Below are 13,938 nucleotides of genomic sequence, written 5' to 3' on the forward strand. Positions count from 1 at the left end.
GATGATAATCACAGGATTATAAACTACTTTTTTTTCTAAGTTCACCGATTTCGGTGCAGCGTTGCGTATCGGAGACTTGTTTCAAAGTTTTGTTGGTAGTAAAGTTTGGAAATAAAGGGTGACATTAAGAGAGAAGAGAACAGTAACGTTTGCAAGTAATTTAATTACCTTTAAAATGAATGATATTACTCACGTTGTTATAAAGTTCATCACATGATTACAAAGCTATTTTGAAAAGTAATTGATTACAAGTAATGTTATCACACGTAATATGTACCGTACAAGTCTGTTACGAAGGAGAAGCCAAAAATAAATCAAACCCGATCTTTTGTATACTATATACCTTCGAACGAGTAACCGTTTGACACGAGGGAGTGGCTGGATCGAGGGAACGCGCGACGCACGTCGGAGGCTACTTTAAATGCATCGCCGTGTTCCGAAACCCTAGCAGCGTGGCACCCGTTTGACGTAAATCGCACCTACATGGCAGAACGTGTTGATACATCCACGACGCTCGCAGGAAAGGAGGCTGGACTCCGGATTTGGGTCAAGTTCCAACTTTAGCACCTCGGGGATACGGTGACTGCGACGCATCCTCCGACTGCCGAGTTTAACCGCCGTTCAAAGACGTAGTCCCTCAATCTTTCGCTCGATGACGTCATGAAAATGTTTAACTGTCGCCGACCGCAATCCTGGCGGTGTCACAGCATCCGGAGTAGATGTGGCAGACGCCTGTTTCTACTGCAGGTGGCTGTCCAGCTTGACAGTTCGCGGAAACTTCGGCAGCCAGGAGTTGGGACGCCGCAACAACAGCGACACTCGCGTTCCCTGGGGTTTTCTTTTTTTGAAACTTCGACTCCCAACCTCCAGGATCGCGACATCTGACAGCATGACGCTCCGACTTTTTGTGAAGTCATTTAGGCGGAAACACATTTGCGAAAAAAAGCCGAATTTTGTGCGAAAACCGCACACGAAAATCGCACGGCAGCTAGGCTCCTCCCCTTTTCGAAAAACCGGGAGCGGTTCGAGACATCTGCTGCGCCAGATATTTTCGCACGGCGCCTCCGAATTCCGGCCGGAGGAGCTCGGTGAGCGAAATCCCGGAACAGGACGGAACGAAAAGATACGTTCGGCTCGCAACATGGCTGTGTTCCAAAATTTACTCGATCCGACTCCGGAGTAAAGGTTTCGTACCTTGGCGTTTCAAAACTTACTCGCACTTACTCGATGACGTCAGAACTCGCGTTCCAGAAGCGGGTTGTTTACTCCGGAGTAATTACCCACGTTACCCTCCTCGATTGGGGGGTAACGCCGGATCAAATCGAGTAAATACGTCACGTGATCTGTTCGTCGTCTGCTTCCTGCGCCGACAGCCGTCAAAGCTCGATTGCTCCGTTGGCTTTTGCGGCAGACGTTCGAAATAACAAAGGAGGTGCGGCCATTTATATGTGGTTATTGCAATTTGCTGTTTTCAACGCAGGAATTTATTGCACCAGATCCAGACCGTGTACCTTCCCTCAGGAAGGTATACTTGTTGTCGTCAGAGTGCGAGCATAAACAGGAGCTTCTCCGCATCCTCGTCCTCAGCGTTGGAGGGAACTCCGTATTATTACGTTAAAGGATGAAAATGTTCGAACGCAGTAGATAATGTTGAAATTTCGGGGGGGGGGGGGGGGGGGGGGGGTTGTTTGTCCCCAGAGTGTGTAATGAGAAGATTACGCTAAAGCAGAGAAGGCATCGACGCTTTTATGTATACGTTCAGTCAACAACCCCACCACATTTCCCTCCCTAAAGAATTGTCTATGCGGTTTCGAAGTGCTCTCTGTGATTTTATAATCATATTCGCGTCAAAGCGAACGTAAGTTACATATCACTGTTGAGAAAGCCCCATGCGCTCTACCGCTACACCGTGTGGGAGCATTATCCGCAAAACGTAATCGGTGCTAACTACGATGAGTTGATGCTGTTTATGGCGCCTGGACAAGACTTACAGCGATCGCGCAAATTAATCAAAACAAAAATGTTGATGTCTAACTGAAATGAATGAGTATTTTTTATCTAAATATACGGCCTAAAAGGAAGGTGAGCAAAAGGAGCTGGTGGAGCCATTATCGTCTCTATCAGAGCGGTTAACATGATCGTCTCTATCTGGTTTCTCCGTGATCAAAAGATATCGTCTGCTATTTTCCGCCATCGCCACTATGTTTTCTTTTTGCCGTAGCCCAAGACGAAGCCAATCCGCGTAGTATCCAGGTGATTATTCCGGCCGTTCCAAAATCGAGTCGCGGATCGTTTACTCGCGATGTCACGTGGTATTACCCGCTGACGTAGGAAGCAGGTTACTCGGGTAAGATTTGGAACATAGCCATGGCGGCTCAGCAGGCGTTCTTATGTCAACCTTCGGAGGAAACCCCTTATGTCTCTGTCTCAAAGGGTGGTGGTTCAAAGGCTCGCGTGGCATTCAACGAGCTTTTAATAGTTGAAGTTTTTAAGAGGCGCGAAATATGGGACGCCAGTTCGCCAGACTACCGGAACAGCCTCGTGAGGTCGGAACACTGGAAGGCTATAGCAACGGTGCTGGGATCAAAAGGTGAGGTTTTACGCGATTCATGCAGTTGTGCAAGTTTCTACAAACACGTAGAGACAAGCCGATTCTTCTTTTCGTCTGTTCATGCTTGGCAGCGACCGGCGTTTCTCGTCGGAGTTATCATTTATTTGACACGCACTACGTACTACGTGGTTGCTCTTCAACATCCTTCGCGGGCATTATGCCGCTTAGATCTTACTTCGAAATGCACGCTCTCGAGTCTCGAACCAACTTGATGCGCTCGTGCAACTTAAAGGTCTAAAGCAACTGCATGTGAAGCGGAGTTCCGACCACTCTTGTTAAAAACAGGAGCCTAATTGTTTGTTGCTGAACTTTGCTCGCCGCTGGTTAAAGGAGGTGTAGCGACTAGTCGTTGTATCTCAGTGCATCATTAACTGAGCAATATCATACAGTAGTGAAATTATAAAGTCCGAGCCAGAAAAACACAGCTCTTGTTGGCAGTATAAATAAATTATTAAAAGTGTGTATTTCTTATTACAGTCCAGGACGTAGAAAGCAGATGGCGTAACCTCAAAGACACCTACGCCAAAAAACTCCGCGACATATCGAAGCTGGAAAGAAGTGGAGCGGCTGCACCACGAAAGGAGGTCCGCTGGATGTACTTCGAGCAGCTGAAATTTCTAAAAGATACCCTGCAGATGCGACCGTAGGAAACGATTTCGGCTATTTTGTTTTATTTAAAGGCCCCATATACTCCACCTCCAGAGTTCTGGGTAATGGTGAGGGAAGCGCAGATGGTTTACAAAGTACTTTTGAAAAAGCAGGCTTCCACAATTGTGCCTTCTCAAAGGTGAATATATGAGTCACAGTAGGCTGTATATAACCTACGAAAACAGTAAAACAGTAGTAAGCAAATAAAGCAGCTCATACATATTAAATTTACTCCTCATTAATACTGCCCTGGAGCGACGTCCACCGACGTGACGGGCAGCGGTTTCCCCAGGAATTGATATTAGCGGGGTGTCTAAATTTTTAGGGGGGTGGGGCATTGACAAGGGGAGTCGTTGCGAATTAAGAGGGTGCCTTCAGAAAAACAATGGGAGGGGGGGGGGTACACCCCCCTTAGGGGTGTGTAGGGAAATCACTGGTGACCGGTTAAAAACGATAAGGGAAAGGAAGCACGGGGAGAAGAAAGCAGACAAATTGATTGTGCCTTTTCCTTTCATATTCGCAGCACATCAAGCAGCATATCACTAGATGGTCAAGAAGACTGCACACAAGGCAGTGCCGCTGAAGAGGACACGCCACTAGTTCTGCAGTGGAACATCATTGACGAAACCGGCTCCCCATCCACTCCTGGCGATGTGGTGCTTTCAACGACTTCCGCAGCTCTTTCCGACCCATCACATGTTGTTGAGGAAGTGCCATTGGAAGTGCTGCCTGTGCCATTGCAAGCAAGTACAGCTTCACACCATACGCCGTCACAAAGGTTGCCACGGCAGCCCGTTCAGCAGGAAGCAAGGCCCCCCAAAAAGAAGTCCCGAACGGACCAGCAATGAACGCAGGTTGTCAGAGACATTGACCAGGAGCTCGAGAACAAACCTGATGAGTGGGATTTTTTTTTTTAAAGGACTCAAAATACATACCAAAGCTATTCCTTCCCACAACGTGGTCGATTGTCAAGTTCATATCTTACAGGTCATGAAGGCCTACTCTCGGGGAGTCGTGCCTAAGGTCCTCTGGGACCTCCAGATTAACTCATGTGGAGGTCGAACCGTCCAGCCCACCTTAAGTGAAGACTAAGAAGAGAAATTTTGAGTTGCATTCCATGAGTGTGTGAATCCCAATTTTTGTTAATGCTGTGATATTTAGCTTTTTTTATTACTTGGTCTGTGATATCTTTTCTTTAACCTTGATGCTCGGTCAGCAATGCTTTTTTAAACTTTGATACTCGGTCAGTGTCATATTTGTTTTTAGTTTCCATACTCTGTCAGTCATATTGTTGAACCGTCGAGCCCACGTTAATTAAAGACAAAGAAGAGAAATTTTGAGTTGCATTCCACGAGTGTGTGAATCCCAATTTTTGGTAATGCTGTGATGTTTAGCTTTTTTTATTGCTTGGTCTGTGATATCTTTTTTTTTAACCTTGATGCTCGGTCAGCAATACTTTTTTAAACTTTGATACTCGGTCAGTGTAATGTTTGTTTTAGTTTCCATACTCTGTCAGTGATATTGTTGAAATAATATTTTATGTATTGCTGTAAGTTTACGATGGAAGCTTTCAATTGCCTTATATCAGCTGTTGAAATTAGTGCTTTGTTTATTTCTCAATTTACAAAAAACATTCGGGCAGCCTTATGATGACATCAGTGCTTTGTTTTGTCACTCAGTTCGTGATGCATTGCTTTTTTAGGAGAAAATATCTTGTATGCGACAGTTAAAAAATTTTTATTTGGTGCAATTTTTAATTACAGCGTTTTAATTTCTCTCTGAGTCTTTCTGTTACGGTTGTGTCTTCTTCCATGGGAGCTGGCCCGGTGCACTCAAAAAGTAAGTCGTAAACAGCTCCCTTACAGATTTTGCACTCTCAGCAGGGTTTCTGGCATGAGTACAACCTAAGGACGTTAGGCCGCTGTCTTCCTGCTCAGTGCGCCAAGCACCGTCGATCATAGTTCCAGTTGGAGTAACATGGTCACCATACCCATGTGGGCAGTAGAAACTGTCTTCTTGACCTGTTTTGGACGTCAGGTAGTTATGTAGCACACAAGCTGCCAGAACCAGGAGCTCAGCATTTTTGGGAGACTCCGCCAGAGGTCTTCGGAAAACCCGCCAGCGGGACGAGAGAATTCCAAATGCGTTCTCCACGCACCTCCTTATATGAAACATGAAACACAAACAATAGGATAAGAAGCTGCTCTGCAATAGAAAAAACGCTTCCAGTGGCGCACTGCTAGATATTTCAGTTTGAATGGCAGCTGAATACATAACGTTTATGCATAATTCTTGACTATTGCAGGGATATCTCATAAGCTCCCCCTTCAGCTGTAAATTGAACTTGACTAATGAGGATGCTCAACATGGCATTCTGGTAATTAAGGTGCTTTGAATGTTTTAGAGCCAGGAGACCTAGAAAGCATCTGATGTATACCTTGCTCTGCTTAATCTCTGGTTGAAATTGTCTTTTGCGTTTTCAAGGTTCTGCCCCGGGTAGGGTCTCATGAAATCATCCCGGAGCTGAAACGCCTCGTCACCAATAAATACATGCGGTGCGACCACATTTGAGCCCGGTAGCAACTTCGGGCCCGGCACCTTCAACAAGCCCTTCTCCATGGCAATGCCAAAGTTGGAATTTTTCAGCACTCCGCCGTCACTGTTTCTGCCATATGCCCCCACGTCCACAATAGTGAAGCAATAGTGAGCGTCTGCAGAAGCCATGAGCACGATGGAGTGCGTTTTCTGAAAACAAAACACCAGGAAATATGAAGTTTGGTAATTTTTGCTTTCATCTAACTCAAGATTAGAATCACATAAACAACATGCCATAATTAGTCCTGGAGCGAGGAAAAAGGGGGATGCCACACAAAATGCAAAAAAGGGGAAGTGCACGATACGCGCATAACACACTATGGCCATAAATGCTATTAATGCTTGAAAGGTTCTATTAAATGTAAAGATTATCACACCTTGTAATTGAAATATAGGGGGCCGCTCCTAACAGGTGCCTGCATCTGGACATGCTTTCCGTCAACTGCTCCGACGCAGTTTGGAAATTGCCAGAGTCTCTGAAATTCCATAGCGATGTCCTGCCATACCTGAGTGTTGGGAGTCTGGATTGATTAAAGCAATGTGTCATTATAGGATACCAACATACAAAGAATAGGCACAGACCGGCATGTAGAGTGGCCTCAGCCTTTCCCACAGACTCTTGCATGTGTCGATAATGGCAGCTCTTGCAGTCGATATGCCCACACGGAAGGCCAGTGCGACATCCTTTACAGGATCTCCTGACGATAGGTGCCTGGAACGAATGCAGCAGAGGGAGCGTTGCGCAGGCACATAATATTGCAAATCAAAGGGTGGATAAGATATAAAACAATCAACCTGGTAAGCTATTGCATGAGAATTTACGTCACCCTTACCTCAGCGTCATGGCCAGCCGCTCCGATGCACTAATTGGTTCCCTGCACACATAGGAACGTCGAAGGTCGTCTTCTACAAGTTTGAGCACGTAATCATACTCTTGCGGGGTCATGCGGTAGAATTTCTTAAAACAGTCAAGATCCCCGGCCCGCATAAGCTTCATCTGAAAGAGATAACCACGACATTCTGTTGTAAGAACTAGACTGCTACGATATCCGAGGTACCCCCTAGGGTTATTAAACCGTATTGGGGAATCGACAGCAGTACATAAATATTGCCAGCCATTTTTTGTGACTTAACCTATTACGTTTGGAGTCCCACAGGTTAATATTCTCGGTTCCCTTAATGTCAACATGTACATAAACGATACTGTTTAATATAAACTCTGTAACAAACTTTAGCATTTCAATAAATGGCATTGTCTTTTTCAGCTGCGAATGAGAATAAATTGATAGACAGGGCAAACTTTCCCTTAATGCAGCTTGAAGCTTGGGTGCTGTGCAATTGCTTGACAATTAATAATAGCAAAACAAAAAGCCATACCGTTCCGACTAAAGGGGAAGAAATAAAGTATTAACCAAAAGCATTGTAATAAATTCATGCCTAATAGAAATTATAAGTTCCTTTAAGACCATAGGGGTTAAGGGCTCGTCAAGCTGTTTCGAAGTTTTTTGTTTTTTCTTTGACCTCCTTTATTGATGCATTATCGAACGATAATAAATTTATTATTAGTCTTTTCTTTTTGACGAACGTACGTGCAAAGCGGAATTTGTTTTAGACTTTATTTTTAAACAAATCACCGCCGGAGACGTCAGCACGGCGAGCGCGTGTGCCTACAAATCCAGCAAGCTCCTTGGTGCTTGAATAAATTAGCAAAATGTCTATTTACATGCCACATAAAGGTTGTACATACCGCAGTGAAGAATTCGCTTTCTTGCTGTCTTTTCTGCCACAGGGGACGCACCCTCCAGCGCCTTTTCATTTTTTGAGGCTTCCTCATCAGTTGAAGCACGATTAGCTTCTTCTTCAACAGTAGAAGTCGGCGACGGCGATCAGGCATTGCGGACTTCACAAGATCGGCGGCCCTTTTGTATTTCGCGTGGGAAAAAGCACGAAAACCGCAGTGCATTGCGATTTCCGCGCTGCGCATTTCACCTCATGTGGCTCGTCTTCCGAAAATCGCAAGCTACGATTTTCGCAGCCTCCGATTTCCGTCCGATTTTCAGTTCGTTTTTTCGCAAATGTGTTCCCGGCTTTTATCGCCACTTTTTGAGCGCTTTAGATGCGTGGGCGAAACCGGAAACAAAACAAAGGTCGGAAACGCGTTCCAGGCATCGTATTTGTCGTGCTCAACAGTACAGAGTTTTAGGGAACCGTTTTGGCACATCCAATACGATACGATGGTCCCTTCGGAAGGAACTGCGAATCTGCTATACCGCATAAGACTCGCGCACATGCGCAGGTTCATACAGGAGGGCCCATTCTGCCCTATCGGGCGTGCAAACACGTTTCCTTAGAACACTTTCTAGTGTTTACCCGGCTCGACAGCGTGGGAAGTATTTTTTTTAAATTTAGGACGGGACAATGAACACCAGCAAGTTTCAGAATCGCGCACGCAAAATCTTTGTGCTCGCAAAAAAAATAGCGTCGTCCACGAGCGGCCATTTAAAGCGCGGTTTGGACACCTCCTATGAGCACAGTGACGAGGACGATATTTCTTTGCATACCCAAACGTTCGCGCATGCTATTCAAAAAGTTGTTATTAAATTCAGGAGCGTGTTTTGATATTTTGTATATTTTTTTCTGCCTCTACTTTGCTTTTGCTCTCAAAGGTAGGCAGAGGTAAACGTAGCTTACTTTCAAAGATATGCATTGATTATTGTTTTACTTATGTCACACATTTCCTCTAAACGAACAATTGAAGAGAAGGTTCCCCCCCTCCCCCCCCCCCTGAAGGATACCTTCACTACAAAAAGAATGAAAGGAATAGAGAAGTTTCCTTCTTACAGGGTGAGATTAGAAAAGGAATAAAAAAGCACAGTAAGAGCATCAAAAATAATGATAAGGTATAGTTATACCAAACTTAAAAGTAGACTTTGTTTCACTGCTTAGGAAATAGGAGAGCTGGAAGAGAACGGAACATGACTTGTTTTTACAACTTTTAAGGTGTACCGACCACATAAATCTATAATTGTCGTTTCTGTAATTTTCTTTAGCCCTCTGGTGTCATTGTGCGATTATATATTATTTCATTACATATATTGTTTGACAGTGTTATACTTTTTTTTTTTGCACAGCAGCAAAATATACGTAGCGAATTTAAGAGCAGTCTCCTGTTGCAGCCCTCATTAAAAGCTTCCAAGAGATAAGAGTAGTCTATTTGGCTTAAAACCCACATAGAATTATTTTCGAAGACCTTCGTGGTTTTAAGATATGGGCATTGCACGTTTAGCGAGGCTTCGATAAATATTATTATACATGCAATTTGGTGTATTTTTACATAGTTGAGGAAAAATGACTTACGAACGTTCGCATTTCATTTCTTTCAATATTGAGTCAAATTTGCTTAATTAATGACGTACATACACTGTCCAGGCTGCTGGTAAAACAACATATAGCTTGAAATGAGATTGCATTTTTAAAGAACATAAAAGCTCTGATATAGACTTGCGTAGCAAATGGAAACTTTTTGGAGTCAGCTTAACCTCCCTTTTAGAATCGCGGATGTCCATTACACTCCTCATTTACAATGCAAGGTCAGATGTCAGCTTTCAAAACAGATGACTTTTTCGCGTTACCGGCTTAGTAATTTAATACCGTTGCTGATATACATATATAGTTTCTCTCTCTCTATATATATATATATACATAGAGAGAGAGAGAGAAGAAGAAAAGAACCCTTAGTGAAAACAGCAACAACGGACGATTTAATCTTCGGTGTTTCGGCCGGAATCCGGTCTTCGTCAGGAAGCAATATATATATATATATATTTCTATATATATATCTGTGTGTCTATATATATGTATAGGGAAATAATAGAGACTCTAATCTAAACACTTTAAATACTATAAACGTGGATGCTTTGTCGATGTGCAGCCTTTCTTAAAAGAGTATATATAGTTTTTCCTAGATATCCCTTTATCACAAAATTGATGATTTCAACCTCGCTGAAAATCAATATTTCAACATGAAATACTCCTCAAAAGTTCAAGTTATACCTCTGTCACACGGGCAATTAAAAGGACCTCTACGCCAAAGGCCTCAAGAATTTTCAAATTACCTTTAAGTTCTGCCGTGCCAGACAGCGCAAGTAAGTGTAATTTAGATGATGTTTACAGCGATTGAAGCGTTATATCTCGTTCAAACGCTTAAATCACGTTCACGCCAGAAAAATATTAATTTGGTGATATAAATATTTTTAAAGTCTTTCTTAAGCAAAAAAAAAAGATATTTAAAAAAAGGCAAAATGAAGATTTCAGTCGAGTGATTCCAACAAAGTCCACTTTAGGCCCAAGCAAATTGTTATTTTTTTTTTTTTTTGGAGGGGGGGGGGTAATTAGCGGTAACCCTAAGCGTTTCCCGTTCATTCAGTCCTAACGTTGCTCTGTGCTCCCGCTCTTTTCCGTTCTTCTGCTACGCTTTTGCCCTGTTCGGTTCGGCGTCATACTCGCGCTTGGGTTGCATCGCACGCGTGGAAGGTCCTCCAGCCAATCCTCCCAAAGTCGCCAGATCGCCTCAACGCTCCAATGGAAGCGCGGCGACCCCTTCCTAGTTGTGGACGCTCCTCCGTCGTTCGACATATCGCACGACGGTATAGCGAGATACAGAAATATATATATGATACAAAAAATATATTAGATATTGACAGTCCAGTTAGCAATAGACTATTAAAGTATGATAAAATATAAAGTAGAGAAATAAAAGCTAGATAACTATGGTTGTAAGGAAAAGTGAGAGGAGAAAAACCGAAGTGCCGAAGCGGACGATGCGAGAATGCGAGCAGCGGGACGATGAGGCCTATACCAGGTAGCTGGGGCCGTGAGTACAGAAAACTATTAGTAGAGTGAGGTCTGTACAGAATATTATTGAAAAAAAGCGTGCTTCACGTATAAAGATACAAAAACATTGACTGTAGATATCAGTACGATCTTTTATTTCAATTCGCTTCTCTAGTATGAAACCGCTGCTGACGAGAGTGTGCCTTTGGCAGCCGTAAACGAGTTGCGGAAACTCAGGATCATGAAAAGGACCGTTACGCTACATGCCATTTGAGTTTCCGTGTGGCACTGCTTAAATTACATTTACACCAAAGGTCCTTTGGCGTAAAGGACCTTTTAGATGTCTGTGTGGCAGGGGTATAACACGCCTTGTTCAAAAAATAAATTTGACTAAAAAAATGAAAAGAAGCTTTAAAGTTGCAAGTTTTTGATGTTTCAATTTTATTTTTTGAATACCGATAAGACATTTGGCATTAAAGCAAAATAATATTTAATTTCGAAATTGTAACGGCCCATTGGTGTGTCACCTTCGAAAACGACAACGACGTCACTGGTCGCCACGGACCCGACGTACGTACGAGCAAGTAAAAATACCGCTTTCACCTAAGCTCGGTGTCTGTCCGCAGCACCTCTTCCATCTCCAACTTCTAACGCACTATACAGGGTGTGTTCAGATAAAAACAGATAAAGACAGTCAAAATGGTTGTCATGTCTACTATTTTGTTTTCATTAATATTTTTTTTCTACGATGTAGCAAAACATGTTCTCAGAACCGAAGAAACCTAACTTTAACGAGGTACTTTCTAGTTTTCTAGAGAAACAAATCACTCCTGAGAGGAGGTGGAAACGACGACCTGTCCCATTGAGCGTCGATGCATTGTATGGGGAAAATGTGCGTTAATGCGAGCTATATAATAAAAAAGGAATGCAACTTTAAACGCCGTCCATATTTTTATGCGTAACGTACGAGTCGACTAGATTTTGTAACGATACTTTTGATGTTAAGATTTAAAAATATCTAAAATGACAAACTTTGCTTCCGAGAAGCTCATCATAATGAGGGATTTTCGGAAACTTCCTTTTGAAGACGTATCAAACTACGTAATCGAGCTGAAACTTTTCTGTGCTAAGTACTTAATGCTGTGTACCTTTTTTAACGAAACACTTAGCGTACTACTGTTGCAAGTGTTTTTACATTGCGCCGGAAACTTCTCTGGAAATCAAAAAAAAGTGAAAATTGTACAAGTCTTGCGCAAAAATAAAAAATTACGTCAATTAAAAACAAATATATATTCAATGAACCCTTGACAACCGGACATTCCAAACCTACAAGAACATACTGAATTATTTTGATTGAAATAAATAAATTACGAGCTGAACCAGGTCTATGTTTTATTTTATTATCGCAAACCCCTAAACTCTCGAAACATTTTGAAAAAAAAAAAAAAGAATAACTTCAAAAAGCTTCTTTTTTTTTTTTTTTTTTTTTTTTGCTTTGAACAGATTGTGTTTTGAGATTTTTTCTAGATTTGGTTTCCAAATAATGGCACGGTTCAGGTACCAATTCCATCGCAAGACGCCCGTCGATCTGCTCTAAGGGATTCTTAGAGTCGTATACACATTTTAGATCCTCGATGTTCATAAAAGATTGCGGCGATTACTTAGCTCCTCATTACTTTTCCTATTTGCCTTAACGATGAGTAACGTCTAAGAGCGAGGCAGCATTGGAGCTCGCACCTGCATGGACACCGGAAGTGGAAGTAGTAGAGCACCCAAATGGCTACATTCAAAAGATTACGTTATTTCATCCACCGCTACGAAACTGTCTTGTGTAAATTACACAAAATATGTATTGGATCACAATTACTATTACACTTTGTTAATAATATTGATTTATATTACCTGCTTACTCGAACGAAAAAGCAATTGACCGTTACTTGAAAAAGAAGCCGTTATTTTTTCGCTTAATACAAATCTGTAAAACGACATATTTATTGCCAGTTTTAAAACGGGCTTTGCATACAGTTTTTCGCATGGGATGATAATCACAGGATTACAAACTACTTTTTTTTCGAGTTCACCAATTTTGGCACGGTGTTCCTTATCGAAGGCTTGCTTCAAAGATGTGTTGGTAGGAAAGTTTGAAAATAAAGGGAGCCACTAATAGAGAAGAAAATAGTAACCTTTGCAACAAATTTTATTACTTTCAAAATTAATCAGATTACTCTTGCTGTTATAAAGTTCATCCTATGATTACAAAATTACTTCAAAAAGTAATCGATTACAAGTGATTTTATCACACGGAATGTGTACCGTACAAGTTTGTTACGAAGGAGGAAGCCCCCCAAAAAATCCAATGCGATCCTTTGTACACTCAACCCTCGAACGAGCAGCCGTATGACAGGATGGAGTGACTGGATTGAGGGAACACGCGTCGGAACGTCGGAGGCTACTCGAATGTATCCCCGTGTCCCAAAACCCTAAAAGCGTGGCACCCGTTTGACGTGAGCCACACCTACATGGCAGAACGTGCTGATACATCCCCGACACTGGTAGGAGAGGAGCCTCGATCGCCTCGGTATTTAGGTCAAGTTCTAACTTTAGCCCGTCAGGGATACTGTGACTGCAACGCATCCTCCGACTGCCGACTTTAACCACGTTCAAAGATGTAGTCCCTCAATTTTTCGCCCTACGACGTCTTAAAAATGTCCAACTGTCGCCGACCGCAATCCTGGCGGTGTCACAGCAGCCGGGGTAGATGTGGCATACGCCTGTTCTGCTGCAGGTGTCTCTCCAGCTTGACAGTCCACGGAAACTTCGGCAGCCAAGAGTTGGGACGCCGTAACAACAGCGATACTCGCGTTCCCTGGTGTCTCTTTCTTTTTTTCGGAACTTCTACGCCCAACCACCAGGATCGCGACATCTGACAGCATGACACTCCGGCTTTTTGTGACGTCATTTGTCGCCACTTTCTGAGCACTTTGGGTGCGTGGGCGAATCCGGAAACAAAGCACACCAGTGGGAAACGCGTTCCGGGCATCGTATCCGTCATGCTCAACAGTAGAGAGTTTTAGGGAGCCGTTTTGGCCCATCTGATATGGTATGGGCCCTCCGAAACGAACTGCCAATGTGCTATACCGCATAAGACTCGCGCACATGCGCACTTCGTACGGGACGACCCATTGTACCGTATAGGGCGTGCAAAAACGTTTCCTTAAAACTCTCTCTAGCGGTTACGCGGCTCAAAAGCG

At 43.1% G+C, this 13,938-nt stretch overlaps 1 long non-coding RNA gene across 1 annotated transcript; it reads left to right on the forward strand.

Annotated features, from left to right (window-relative positions):
- Positions 1 to 2,503: 2,503 nt before the first annotated feature.
- On the forward strand, positions 2,504 to 3,961 carry LOC121833344. Its single transcript, XR_006076649.1, has 3 exons — positions 2,504 to 2,590; positions 3,089 to 3,254; positions 3,783 to 3,961. It is a non-coding gene; the product is annotated as an uncharacterized LOC121833344 (long non-coding RNA).
- Positions 3,962 to 13,938: the final 9,977 nt, after the last annotated feature.

This window comes from Ixodes scapularis, unplaced genomic scaffold (assembly GCF_016920785.2).
Source record: "Ixodes scapularis isolate PalLabHiFi unplaced genomic scaffold, ASM1692078v2 PGA_scaffold7__128_contigs__length_106722199, whole genome shotgun sequence".
Classification (NCBI taxonomy): domain Eukaryota; kingdom Metazoa; phylum Arthropoda; class Arachnida; order Ixodida; family Ixodidae; genus Ixodes; species Ixodes scapularis.